The sequence below is a fragment of the Amphibalanus amphitrite genome, unplaced genomic scaffold (genome assembly GCF_019059575.1).
Source record: "Amphibalanus amphitrite isolate SeventyFive unplaced genomic scaffold, NRLGWU_Aamphi_draft 000015F_arrow, whole genome shotgun sequence".
NCBI lineage: Eukaryota > Metazoa > Arthropoda > Thecostraca > Balanomorpha > Balanidae > Amphibalanus > Amphibalanus amphitrite.
The window spans coordinates 243432-258369 of record NW_024881511.1 but is presented as its reverse complement, the minus strand read 5'-3'; positions in this window follow the sequence as shown (position 1 = coordinate 258369).

Below are 14938 nucleotides of genomic sequence, written 5' to 3'. Positions count from 1 at the left end.
CTTCCTTCGCCAGACGTCTATTGCTCGCCTCTTACAGCAGCCGGCAGCTTAGTCTTTATATCCGTCACTGTCTCCACGTTCGAGTTGTAAGAGGTGCTGTATAGATTGACGGCTGAGGACACATCTGAGCCGAGTCGATGAGGGCATTTGAGCTGATATCTTTAGCCTGCCATCGGACCTCGGTCCTAAAACTGTCTCAGGGCGAACCAAAACACGAACCAGTCACAGGCACTTCGGTCGTCTTTAGTCAGCGTCACCCATCATTATTGACATAATTCGTGTTGAATTATTCAAAAGGTAGATAACGTGGACAGCGTGGATACCTATTCACTCCCCTGCCTATCTACTCCCCGGAGTGTGAAAAGACATCTCAGAGATATCTGGCACTACACAGATGTGAGGTGAGTTTTCAAAATAAAGCTCCGCATGCATACCTATCGGGTGCCGAGACGCGAGCTCCGAGCATTGAGCATTCCAAATATATGATGGCCTGCTGAAAGCCGACGTTGAAAACCAGATCTACCCGAACCCAGGACCCTGTTTTACAATTAAACCCTTCATTCACACTTTGACGGCGGCAACCCTCACATCCGTCCAGTGACCTCCCTTCCTCACAGTGACGCCGAGGATCTCTCTGCCGACCCGACGCCATTAACCTCTCCTCTCTCAGTAGCGCTGATGACCTCCCAGGTCCCCTCCTCTGCTTCTGACGCCGCTGACCTCCCCGGCCGGTGGGATAATCAGACCGGTCGGCCGTCCGTCACCGCGGACGGGCCGTGTCCGCCTGTCACCGATCACACCGCAGTCCATTTAGCAGGCCATTCAAATGAGCGTCTCGATGGTCCGGAGACAGTGCGTCGGCTGCGCGGCCACGTGTCGCCACAGTCATCGGCGGCCGATCGGGCCGGAAACGCAGCCCGTCCCGGCTCATTACCGAGCGGCGCTGCGACTCCCGACACGGAGATGTGGCCGATCGGACCGGGGCGGGGCAGAGGAGAGCGGCCCAGCGCGGCCCGGAGCAGGCCCGGAGCAGGTGGGAGCCTATCAGCCATCTCGGCGTCTGTCCTGCGGCACCAGCTGATTGGATTCTGGCCGCTCTCTCTCCGCTCCTCTCCTCTCTCCTCGCATCTCCGGCCTCCTCATCACGTGCTCGGCCGACATCCACCTAGCGTACCCCCCGTGACGCGCATAAGCCAACATGCAAAACACATTAGTCTCCGAGCCTACCTACATGTATGCTGGGAATATTCGTGTCTGCGCGCGGAGCTACACGCAGTCACTCGACGCTGCGTGACACCGAGGCCACAGCCCGGAGCCATTGGTATTCCGGCGCCGGTCGTCTGTCTCCGCGTCCCGGGACCGTGACCTCACGTCCACGTGGTCCGTGAGGAGTGCGCGCCGCTCCCCCGCCGTGACCGGGCGCGTCTCGCATCGCCCGCGGTGGCAGCGCGCGCACGCACACGGTCCGGCCCGGCTCCGTGGCGCGCTCTCGATAGAAAACAATCTGACGGCGCGGCGGGCGGCGACGATAATGGCGGCCGCACTCATCTCGGCCCGATATCGTGCCGCCGCCCCTGGCCGACTGCATAATGGGCCGGCGAGCGCTGCGCTACTGGAATTAACGCCGCCAAGGCTGGCTGTCGCCGCTGCTCGGGCCGGCCGGCGCCGCCGCGCTACTGGTATTGGCCGGCTCAAGGCTGCAGGCGGTCCGGCCGGCCGCAGAGGGCCAGTAAAAACCACCGGCCACCGCGCCACCGCGCCACCTCAGGTGGCTACAGTAGCACGTGCATGTCAGCGCTCCCCGCCGCAGGCCAGCCGACCGACCGGGAGTCCCAACAGGGAGGGATGTGATCACCAATCACCTACCTGCAGCTATCGAGATGATTGAAACGGTGAAAAACCCAACGGGCGTTACCAACGCTCCTCTGAATGCCGATGTAATTCGTGCTGGCCATCGATTTTATTTAAATTTTAATTTCATTCTCTCCCGCCGCTGCAAGGTGTACCTCCCCTTCCCCAGGCACTCCAGTCCGTGACTCGAAAGGAAAGTATCGATAGTCGTTCATCTCTCGCTGTCTGTGGGTTCGGCGACGGTCCCCTCGCGCTTCGAAGACCGCCCGGGCGGCGATCGCCGTGCGGCCGGACCCCCAGTGGCATGGGCCGGGCGATGTCACCCTGCAGAAAGGTCCAATCATCGTCACGATGAACGGCATGCGGCGGACAAATGGACGAATCATAACCAGGCCCGGTCGTTTATCATCGCCGGGTGCACGTCTAGCTGACAGTCGGCCGCAGTGACAAATGCTTCATTGTTAGGGCCGCCGCTTCTCGGCACTGGCTTATAAGGGTGAAGTGATATGCATTTAAACTGGTCGTTTATTCAGCACGTGATATCACGAGTCTTTTTTCCAGCCAGCTGGGAGTCAGCCCGGCTGCAGGACTGAGTGCAACAGCAGGGCCAGTTTCACTCAACCTGTGTAAGGGCCAGCCAGAGACATGGAGCTAGGCGGTCAACTTCAGCAGAGTTAGACTTTAAGTGAGGTTTGCAGGTGGGTGCTGAGATCTAATTGAGGGTTATGCTGAGGGAATATGATCGTACGACTGCCAGGTGTGCAGCGGAGGGGCCTGAGGGCTGCGGTAGAGCATGTGCCGTCAGGACCGCCGGCCTTAGGATCATGCGGCGAGGGGACGGGCTCCCGTGCGGGACCCTCGCTCGGTAATCCGATACAGATCGTACGAGTTTCCAGGATTCGGAGCTGAGGAAGACGAATGGGACAACTCGCGTAACACTTGCTGCTTGTGTAACGAAACGACGGGGTACCGCACACTGAAGAGGTGTTGTTTTTTCCTCTGTCCAAGGTTTCTCGAGAGAAAGCGTCGTTGTTGGGTGCGGCGCTGTCCGATCGGTTGGGATGTTGCTCACGCCCGGGTGGCCGTCTGAGAGCCGGCGGGAGAGAGAGGGGGCACGTCCCGCCGGAGACAGATGCGGCCTTGGTGTGCCACGGGCCTCGCGCGATGCCGCTCACCCCTGTCAATGAGTACACGGCGCGACACTCGTCGCTGCCGTTCCGCTCCGAATCAACAAGCCGCCTGTTCTCTGTCGGTCCGCTGTCACGCTCGGGGTCAGTGGAGGGAGTACCGGCCACCCCGACTACCTCTGGGACCGTCCGGCGTCTCCTGATGACCTGCTGCAGTGGACAAAGCCGGCGTGGAGGTCCAGCACAGATGCAGTTTACCCATCCCGCCCGGCTGGGACCTCTAGCCTTCCACCGCACGGCTTGGCCCTTCGGTGATCTACAAGAAGTCGACCTCGCTCTGCGCGATAGATTCTCATCAGCGGCTGTGCCCGCTCTCTGTCAGGGATTATTGGAGCCCATTGGCCATGATTTTCCGGCCGTCCTCAGCAATCAACGCCGGAGTGATTATGGCTGCTGATTGGCCCCGACCGCGCTACGGTCAACACCGAAAACGTGACTGGCAAGCGGGCCGGCTGATTAAAATCCCCGGTAATCGGGTCATGAAGAGGGGATCAGGGCGGATCAGAGAGCGGGCTTTGTCCGTGCCCAGTGACCAGGCGGGCGCTGGGCTTTTTTCCGTCCGCGGGGCACGCCGGTCGGCCGCCGGGTCAGCCGGGGCCAGGGGTGGACAATTCAGCGGCTTATCGCCGCGGCCGGCGCTGCTCCACTGAGCACGGAGCGCCCCCGGCGGCGGTCATTGGTCACGGGGTGACAAAAACTGTCGGCCAACGGGCGTACACACACTACGCCTCGCGACACGGCGACGGGTGGTGAACACGGCGACGGGTGGTGATCCTGATCTACAACGGCGGCCGGCGCCGACTCGAGGCCGCGTAACCGGAGGACAGGGGGCAGGGTGACCTAGAATGGAGAGCACCCTGGCAGGGACAGCCCTTCCATGCCCCAAACTGCACCGGTCCGACAGGGTGGCGTGGTTTCAAGTGATATAGCATAGCAGTGTACTACTGAAGTTTGCACCTATCTGCATAAAATCAGCCGTAAATCTATATTACTATTTGAGGTGACGTAGTTTCTGTCTGTAACCGAGGTCGCGACATGGTGCTACGTAGCGCGGGTTACAGATCACAACGTTGCACCTACCGCGCTGAAATTTGCGCAAGTTATAGAACAAGGATGGACAACGTGCCTTTGAGCGGTCTCGGCTCGATCGGATCGATAGCGAGCGCGTGGCGCGTGCCCAAAAAGTGCAAATTCGCGTCATAGACTTTACATGTATAAATCGGCTGGCAAAAACGGGCGAAAATGGCTAAATTTGCCCGATACGGGTCCGTTCCCCGTGCAATATCTCGGTAGCCGTGCGCCCGATCGGCACGGGGAAAACAGCATCGTGTAGAGAATCGAACGGGCAATCGAATAGTGTGCGGTGCAGGGGTGGCACGCGCCACGTGCAAGTATGAGGGCAATTTCATTTCAAAAAGTGCCATTTCAAACGGATTTTGGATTTTATTTTATTTTCCCGTGACCATCAGACTGAGAGAGCTGAAACAACGTCAATTGGCAAGAGAAATGTACCGCCTCTCATGGAAAAATTGTGAACAGCTAATTGATCAAAAACAATGTGGAAAAAATCGCTGAATTAAATGGTATTTGTCCATAATGTGCCACTAAAAAGTTACACGGGATTTGCTGCTTAACCTGATACGCTTGACAATTGAAAATGCTATCATTAGAAAGAGCATTCAATTCTCTCCAAGATCCAATCATCACGTTTGCATGACAAGCAACAGTATTCTTAAAAATATAAATGTTTTAAACCTCTGCAAAACGATTTTTAGCGAAAATTATCTACGCCTTTCATTTGTCTTAAAACTACGCACCTCAATTATAAAGCACATTTTCATTCATTCATTCATTCATTTATTGACTGGCACTTCGGCCTGCACAGGTCATTTCGTGCCATTGCCCTTCATGTGATTATACATGGCACAGCAGTTTAGTACACTTGCATATCAATACATATAACATACACATCAACATTCAGCAATACATTTTACAGACATATGTGCGTTAGGTACAATATATGGTGTTTCCTAAGTGTTCATGAGATAAGAATTGTCATTTGCACATTGCTCATTTAGATGGAGTCGTAGAGGTTTGTAGCTCTCAAGAAAGTAAAAACCAAATTTAACAACACAGGGTTATCATTGCCAAGCAGCGTACTAAGAGCAAAATTAATATTGTTCAATTGGCAGTGGTGTTGGAGAGCGTGTCTCTGTTGTCTATATTTTGGACATTGCAGAAGCACATGCGAGACTGTGATATGCTCATCGCAGATGTCACATCTTGGTCGGGGGTTTTGAGAAAAAATATGAGAGTGTGTCAAGTATGTGTGCCCTATTCTAAGCCTGCATAGTTTCTTCTCCTCTTGTCTATTGTTTCTACATGAGGAGCGCCAAGCTTTAGTGACAGGTTTAATCGTGTGCAGCTGTGTCGTTGATGTGTCCGCCTGCCACTGTGCCTGCCAGTGGCTAAAGACCTTTCGCCGGATGTCCGATTTAATAGACTCAAAAGTAAGCGGCACGTCTGTAATTATGTCTAATGAAAGTGACTGTTTTGCATAGAGGTCCACGAGCTCGTTCCCTCGGATACCACAATGACTGGGAATCCAAAGAAAATTTATTTCAAAACCTGTGTTGTGTAGCTCTCGATGTAGGTTACGAATATCAACTTGTAAATGGTGTGAATATGGCGGGGCTACTATCGATTGCAAGGCAGACTTCGAGTCTGAACAGATTATGACATTTCGTGTTTGAGATTGTACAACCACTTTTAGCGCAAGATATATAGCATGCAGTTCCGCTATAAACACTGACGTTTCGTCTGGTAGCCGGCATTGAATCTTGTAGCGATTTACAAGTATGGCATTTCCGGTGTTGCTACCCATCTTTGATCCATCCGTGTAAATGAAAAGGGAGTTGGGATTTCCAGCCTGTATCTGGTAAAACTCCTGCTGAACCTCGTCATCAGTAACGTTAGATTTTGCCTCTCTCAAAAGGTAGGAGAGTCGAATGGGAGGAAGATCCCACGGAGGAGTGGCTAGCGCTGGCATGGGCGTGGTTTGCGGGAAAACAAATTGAACCTGGGAAGCAAACGAGGTGATTCGAGACGCAATAGTAGGGGCCGTTCTCCTTCGACTCGGGGGCGAAGAGTTAACGTAAGGAGTGGGAAGCATTCTAACTGCAGCTTGGCTGGGGTGGGTTTGATACAAATTGACACGAGCTGCATAGCGCAGAGTTTGTTCTATGCGTCTTATATGAAGGGGCATTACACCCGAATCAATTTGGAGAGAGACAACGGGAGATGTTCTCATAGCTCCTAGTGCTATCCTCAAGAAGGCGTTTTGCTGCGCTTCAAGTGTGTTCAAAGTTGATGCATTGGCACTTGCATAAACTATGCAGCCATATTCGATAATTGGTAAGACGAGGGTTCTATATAATTGTAATAGGGTCACCCGATCAGCACCGAAAGTGGAGCCGGCGATGCATCTAAATAAGTTTAGACGCTTCGAACACTTAGACTTCACGTACTGAATATGATCCTTAAAGGACAGACGAGAATCAAACATCATTCCTAGAAACTTGAATGAGTGCATAAAAGGTATATCATTCCCCGAGAGTGTTAGTTTGAGGTTTGATGGAGGGTTTATGATTCTCTTACTAAAAATCATAACAGCAGATTTCGGCGCAGAGAACTGAAATCCATATCTCCTAGACCATCTATCCACCCGATTCAGAGCCTCCTGGAGGCGGGCTAGGGATTGTTCATAGTGTCGGTCAGAGCACCATATTGCGCCATGGGTGGAGCTTTTTCAGGGAAGTTGGTGGGGCATAAAGTAGTCAAACTTACAGTGTCCAATTGTTGAGCTAGATAAGGTGCAACACTGACTCGATTCTTTTGATTACAGTGATAATGTTTGACATCAGACAGACATTTCAAAGCTCCCCAATGCGAAAAAGATTGGTTAGCTATGCAACAAAATCCTAAAAGCCAGCTTAAGTTGGTGGGGCAAAGCGCTTATTGGTGGGGCAAAACGGCAAGTTGGTGGGGCAGCCGCCCCACCAACTGAATAGGAAGCTCCGCCCCTGTATTGCGCTGTCATCTGCAAACAACGAAAATGACAGTCCTGTTGGGATATCTTGGAAAAGGTCATCAATCATGACATTGAACAGAATTGGCGAGATACAACTGCCCTGAGGCAGCCCGTTCTGTAACAGATGGGGAGTAGATAACACGGATCGGCACCTTGCTTGAAATGTCCTGGCGCCTGACAGGAACCCGATGAGGTAATGAGCCAGATGCCCTCGGATACCAATATTATGGAGCTTGGTTATGAGTGCTGGCTTAAAGACCATATCATACGCGCGGCTGATATCCAAAAACACAGCAGCGGTGTGACCATGGCGTGCAAAACTGGCTCGAATATCTGTTTCAAGCCTTACGATGTGGTCAATTGTGCTACGACCTATGCGAAAGCCACATTGGTAATTGCAAAGCAGGTTGTTGTTTTCTAAATGCCATGACAGTCTTTGCACCACCATCCGTTCCAATAGCTTTCCCATGCAACTTGTTAGAGCGATAGGACGGTAATAACTGGGATCCTTTCCGTCCTTTCCTGCCTTTCGAATGGGTAATACGAATGCCTCCTTCCAGGCTTCAGGGAAGATATGTTGGGACCATAGAGCATTGAATGTATCCAAAAGAAAAAACAGTGTGGTGCTTGGCACATGTCGGAAGAATGAATAATGCACTTTATCAGGCCCAACTGAGGTGTCGCTAGTTGAGGCTATAGCACTAAGCAATTCTGCCATCGTAAACGGCAAATTGTAGTCCTCAGTGTTATTAGAGTCAAAGATTGACGGGACAAGACGATATCTTGTCTGAGCAAAATCTATGAAACCGGGGCGGTAATTATCATAGAGATCTTATATACATAGAGATGACATGCACTTAAAATCGTGGCGATTCAGTGGGTCTTTTTAAGCAACTTATTTTCAGCCAGTAGCGTGCCAATATGGCTGAGGCATTGTCAGTCTGAAGAAATTATTACGGAGCGAGTGAAGCGAGCGTAGTCTTTCGTAGATTAACGGAAATTTCTTAGTATGAGCGGCCGGCCGGCCGTGGTTACGCTTTTGCGAGGCTTATATCTCAGCAACCACTTGACCGATTTACATGCGGTGATTTTTGTAGGGTAGCTTCATTTCTTCTACTAAGTATTGGATTATTCTCGATGCATATGGTTGACCACAATTGCAATATCTCGGTAACTACTGGGCCGATTGCGCTGAAACTTGGTATGTAGGCAGAGGCGGATCCAGCTCAGAGTTTTTTTTTTGGGGGGGGGGGCAAACCATAACAATTTATCGATTCTTTCCATGCATCGTCCATAGGCGTATGTAATGTTAAAATTATGCCGTTTGGGGGGCAAATGTCCATTTTGTCCCCCCCCCCCCTGGATCCGCCACTGTATGTAGGGAGGCACCCACTAGGCAATGCATATCCATGTGCCACAGTTGGGGTGCTGCTGCACGTCCGCACGTGCAGGGGTCGATTCCAGATCTCGAGAACGGCTGAACCGATTGTGCTGAAATTTAGTACATGGTTAGGGACCAGTTAGTAGGGTAGGGTGCCGTGCAAAAGTCAGTTGGGGCCCATTTTGCACGTGCGCACGTGCAGGGTGCCGCTTCCAGATCTCGAGAACGGCTAGGCCGATTGCGCTCAAATTTGGCACATCGCTAGGGACCGGTTAGTAGGGTACAGTGCACAAGTTAGTTGGAGGTATCCCTTGCAATTTCGCACGTCCAAGGCCCACCCTCTCGCTCGCTCCGTTGGTCGCCCCAAAAGCCGTTTTACTGGTTAAAAATATTGCTGTTCTTCCCAGGCTGATTTCATTCCTGAGGTAAGCAATGAAATTTGTAGCATGAATTCATTTTATGTTTTTATTGAATTCCTTAAAAGCTCACCTAAAAACATTTTTTCTCATTCAGGCTCTCAGCAACCCGGCAGGCGGTGGACCTCCCGGCCACCTTCCGCGCGGTGGGGGGGGGCGTTTTTTGCCCCCCCCCTCGTATCTCCGAAACTACTGGACGGATCCGTAACATTCAAACGATGTTCGATAGCCCTGTCAAATTTGTCGACGGAACTCCAATTTCATTGACCTCGGGGTCACCGATGACGTCACAGGTCAGGTCACAGATAAAATGTTTTGCCGTTCACAGGTCTTCTAGGGAATGCGCTATAACATAGAGTAAAACGCATTTTGTCGAAAATCAGCAATTGTCTAATATATATGTTGCTATTAGAGGTCACTGATAATACCAAGTCAGGTCACAAGTCAGGTCACCAAGGGTCAGCACATGAACCAACTTTACTAGGGTTGTGCGATGCAATGCATGTTTTATGGCCCCCTGACATGGTCCCCCAAAAAAGGTCACAGGTCTAAGGTCATTTGGGTCAGGTTCATGGAATTTTCACTTTCAGAGGTTTCTTGAGATTTGGTCAAGTTTGGCGCTTTCGGTCAACCGTCGTGAAAACGGCTGTTCTGAACCGTTCTGAGCACGGTGCAAGCTCAAATATACATATGTTGCATGTTCCCATTCAATGATACATTAACCCTCGCCGGACCTATTGGTTTTCTACATACGCGCCTGCCGAGGGGGGAGGGGGGGGGGGGTTGGTACGATTTCCCTCGCCGTTTCGCCCCTGATGAAGCTAGAGCGTCGCGGAAAAAAAACAAGCGTGTGCGCCGTTACGAGACGCAGCGACTGGTACCCGATTTTAAGGTCTCAGGTCAACCGGTGCCCTCTGAGGTCAGGTCAAGTGACCAAGGGCAAGGGTTCAGTTTTTCATATCTTCGCAAAAAACGGTCGGAGAGCCGCGATTTTGGCATCATCGTGTTCGCCCCGCTCAGGCGCGTCGAATGGTATACTTTTTGTTCGGGTGAGATGAGCTTGAAGTGTTGACCTCGGGTCAAGGTCAGGTCAGCTCCCCTCAGATCACGAAGTTGGTTTAAAGAGGTCACGTTACATATTACTCGAATCGGCAGGTCTTCCTGAGTCCATTGGTGGCTTTACCGACTCGCTAACTCAATTCGATGGGGAGTTATTGATGAAAAACTCTAATGACCCAAGTGACGTTATAAATTGGAAAAGTGAAGCATCGGACCTTGCAAGGCGTGCAAGAAATCACGATTCCATTTCCATGTGCTGGAGACAGTTTGAGATAGTTCTCGGCGCTAACATAGCAGTTTTCATTTTTCCCCATTGACTTGTACCCAATGGTGAGGTCACATGAGTCGTGAATGACCTGTCCTCATGTGATTTTTAGGGAAAATCCGAGATAAACAAGTTGTGAGACCTCTGGAGGATATCTACTACATCATGTAAGTTTCATGTCCCTGTGAAAGTTCCTCTGGCACTGACGACGTTGCGAAGTTGCGACATCTGAGGACTGTGCAGAGGTTCACTTATGACGTCACAGGTCAGTGACCTGACCTGACCTGAAAATGCGGTTGATGTCACAAGATGCGGCTTGGATCAAAGGTCAGGTATGCCAAGGTTCAGCTCTCTACCGCCGGCGTGTTCGGAGCTATAGTGAAAAACCCTATGGGGGGCGGCACCCGCCCCCCCCCTCCCCGTCGGCCGGCGAGGGTTAATGATACATGTAGTACCTGATACGAGCATAAGGTTAAAAAATGACTAATTTCAGTTCAATAATAACGCTCGAAAGCGTCACAGCTAGACAAAAAAGAAAAGCTGTACTTAAAAATAAACGAATGTGAACACAATCTCCTTGACCGAATCCTTACAAAATGCAAGTCACGGGCCATGGCACCCCAGAAAACCTTGCTTAAAAAGACCCACTGAATCGCCACGAAATCAAGTGCTTTAACATAGGCGTGTCATCTCTATGTATATAAGATCTCTATGGTAATTATTAGATGAGCTGCAGTGAGAAATACTGTTGGCAATGGCATTAACAATGGCTTGCGGTTCACTTATTTTAACCCCATTTAGCATTAGGGGTGTGATGGGAGCGGGGCGTTTCTTGCCAGAGAGGCGGCGAATCGATCCCCATATTTGACTCAACGGTGTCGTCGATGTAAATGTCTGTAAAAATGAGTGCCAGGCACGACGTTTTGCTTCTCGGATAATACGCCTGGTTTTGGCTCGCTCTCGGTTACGTTCTATTTGGTGTGCTACATCAGGGTTGCGTAAGTAGCTCCTAAAAGCACGCTTTCGTCGAGCTATAGCCAGAGCTACTTCCTGATTCCACCAGGGTACCGGGATGCGTTTTGGTCGTTTTTTGGTGAGCGGAATGGCTTCTGATGCTGCATTTAAAAGTGTATTAGTGATAAAGTCAATTCCTTGCTCTGGGGATATGAATGCTTCTTGTGTGATTGTAGCTTTGTTGTAGAATTTATCCCAGTCGGCTCTTGCTAAATTCCAACGTGGTATGAAATTCGAAACGCTGTCCTGACGGGGACAAAATGTCGGCGTCAGTTTAATTGGGAAGTGATCACTGTCATAAATGTCACTGTCTACTTCCCAGTCAAAGTGGTTTCCTAAAGAGGCGGAACACAGCGAAAGGTCTATGGCAGATTGTGTGTTGTGTCCTAAATTAAAGTGAGTATTGGAACCAGTGTTTAACAGAACAAGTCTGTGATTGTCTATAAAGTTTTCAATCATGTTTCCTCGCCGATCGGCGTGAACTGGGTCGTGCGACCATGCTTGGCTGTGGGCGTTAAAATCGCCGAGAAGAACGTATGGGTTTTTAAAATGTCCTACTAGGCGCAGCAGGCTGACATGTAACATCGCATTGTCTGTATCAGGTGGAACATACAGTGAACAAAAGTCAATGTCCCGGCCGTGCAATCGAATCGTGCAGGCAACGGCCTGGAGCTTAGTTTTGAGGTTGATCTGTGAATGTACAAAGTCATTACACACATACATAGCCACACCACCATGTCGGCGTACCCCGGTGGTGTCATCCTGACGATACAGTGAATAGTTATTGAGATCGAAATTGTTCGCATCGTCTGGTAATAGCCACGTTTCCTGAAGGGCTATTAGAATTGGGGTTAGAACACTAAAGAAGTGTTTCATATCGCCCCATTTCGATGGCAGCCCTCGACAGTTCCATTGAAGTATCACTGACATTGGGATGACGAGTTAGAAGGGCCGGTGCCAGCGCCTTTTGTTGTCAGCGTTTGACCATCTCGTGACTCACCAGCTTTAGACGCAGGTAGCCGGCTGCGTGTTCTGCGCCGAGATCTCCCCAAGTCCACAGGCTCGGCAGGCTCAGTCTGTCGAGCCGGATCCTGGTACCGGCTGCCAGCTGGCGCGTAGCGCGGTGGTGACCCGGTCGGCGTCTGGACAGTAGCAACAGCGGCTGCGGCCGCGCTCTGACCTGCTGTTGTCGGTCGTGCGTCGGCCGAAGAAGCTGGGCGGTTGTCCGGGGCGAGCTGTGGTGGATGGCGGCTATCCTGAGACCGTGAGTCCGCCGGCCTCCGGTCGGCCGCTCGTCCAGCCTCGCCTCGGTCCTGCGCCTGTCCGTTGAGCTTCTGCGCTGAAGTCCCAGTCGTTGACGTTCCTGAGGCCGGTGCCAGAAGCTGTAGACCAGGGAGGCTCGGTATATTGTCCGTCTGTGTGCCACACGAGACCGATCTGGTCGCTGCCACCTGGGCGTAGGTCTTGCCGGCAGGGGTACGGCCCTCAATCGTGCGCCGTGCCTGTTGGTACGTCACTCCGGTCTTCGCAACCAGGCTGCATACCTCTTTTTCTGTCTTCCACTTTGGGCACTGTGTGGAGTTTGCCACATGTTCGGAACTTGCACAATTGAGACATTTTCGTGCTGAAGTGCACGTTCCGTCATGAGGGGCTTCTCCACACTTCATGCAACGAGCAGTCTGTCGACAGGTCTTTGTCCCATGACCAAATCGTTGGCATTTGAAACACCTCAGTGGGTTCGGAATGAACACTCTGACCTCATATCGGAGGTGTCCTGCGATGAGGTGTGTCGGCAGTCGGTTCGTTTCAAATGTCAAGACCAGCAGGTTCGTATCTCGTCGTTCGCCGTCCTTAAAAGTCGTCTGTCTACGGACATGTATGACTTTTTCGTCTCGTAAACCTTCGAGGATTTCTGCCTCTGCCATGTGTCGAAGTTCGGGGGCGAAAATCAACCCCTTCGTAGTGTTTCGGGCATTGTGCAGTGAGACGGAGACGGGTTTTGAGCAGAATTCGGTGATTTTCAGCAGTGCATTTGTCTGTGCGCTTGTTTCGGTCTTCACAATGATACTACCGTTGCTTGGACATTCAATGGACAGTTTTGAGCTGCCGCAGATACCTTGAAGTTGTTTTGAGGGCCAGAATACATTGACTTTTCTGAATGAAAACGTATCATCCACTGGTTTTACAACCACATAGGATCCCAGGGGGTCCAGTGTCATGTCTGTGTCATGTCTTTGGCCTCGAATATTAAATATCTGATATATGATAAATATCTGATAAAATATATCTGATAAATATCTGATAAATATCTATATAAAGCACATTTGACAGATTCTGAAGTGGAAAGCATGCTTATCAGACACGGGCACCTCGATGCGGTGGATACTTTTTTCCACAAACCAAAACGTTTAGCCGTCAAAAAGCAATCGACCGAAATGGATAGATAACCCAACCGACACAAGAACAACCGAACACCCGCCGATCGAAAATATCCCTTTTCGCGTTGCGGAGCACGCGGGCCACCCTAGTGCCCCTCCATTTGTAGTTGCAGTTGCAACCACAATAAAAGACGCTATCGAGTTCCAGGAGATCCCTCGAGTTCCGCGAGGCTCGCCACGCTCCCCTCATGCCCGCCCCCGTCCTTGGACCATGGTGATCAGGTTTTGCTGCCGTGCTGCAGTGTATACCTAGCCGCGCGGGCCTTGTGCAGGGTGGGACATGTCGTAACATGAACCGGTCCTCTGGTTAGCAGGGGCTTGTACTGCGCACATCTTACACCGTCACAGCTCATGTGATACTTTTTACCCACGACTGCCAAATATATAGGTACCAATCCCAACACTGTGAACGTTTTTTTTTGTGGAACTCGATATGTGTGCCTACCGGTAAGAGCAATATAGGTACGAAAATAGAATAGTTATATGATTCGATAAATTGTTATTAAGATCAAGATGTCTATGTTCATCTACCTTGGCTGAGCTCCAAGAAGTTGTTAAATCGAAGTACAATGCTTCATGGAACACCTGCAATGACATTGCATGTAAAGAACGTTTTACTTCCACGGAACACAGTGTGATGCAACACTTAATGCTTGTGTAAATACTTGTAGGTGGAAACAGAAGTTATCGCGTACATATTTCACGGTAACGAGGGCGTAACATATCTAAACTATATGCAGTGCACGCAAGCGGATGATCCATCCTGTCATTACGGAGCGAGCGAAGCGAGCGTAGTCTTTCCTTAGATTAACGGAAATTTCTGAGTATGAGCGGCCGGCCGGCTGTGGTCACGCTTTTGCGAGGCTTATATCTCAGCAACCACTTGACCGATTTACATGCGGTAATTTTTGTAGGGTAGCTTCATTCCTTCTACCAAGTATTGCACTATTCCCGATGCATGTGGGTGACCCCTTATGCACGTGCCACGTGCAAAACGAAGAGGTGTCACTTTTGCAATTGTTGCAATATCTCGGTAACTACTGGGCCGATTGCGCTGAGAGTTGGCATGTAGGTAGGCACCCACTAGGCAATGCATATCCATGTGCCAGAGTTGGGGTGCTGCTGCACGTGCGCACGTGCAGGGGTCGTTTCCAGATCTCGAGAACGGCTGGACCGATTGCGCTCAAATTTGGTACACGGTTACGGAGCAGTTAGTAGGGTGCCGTGCACAAGTCAG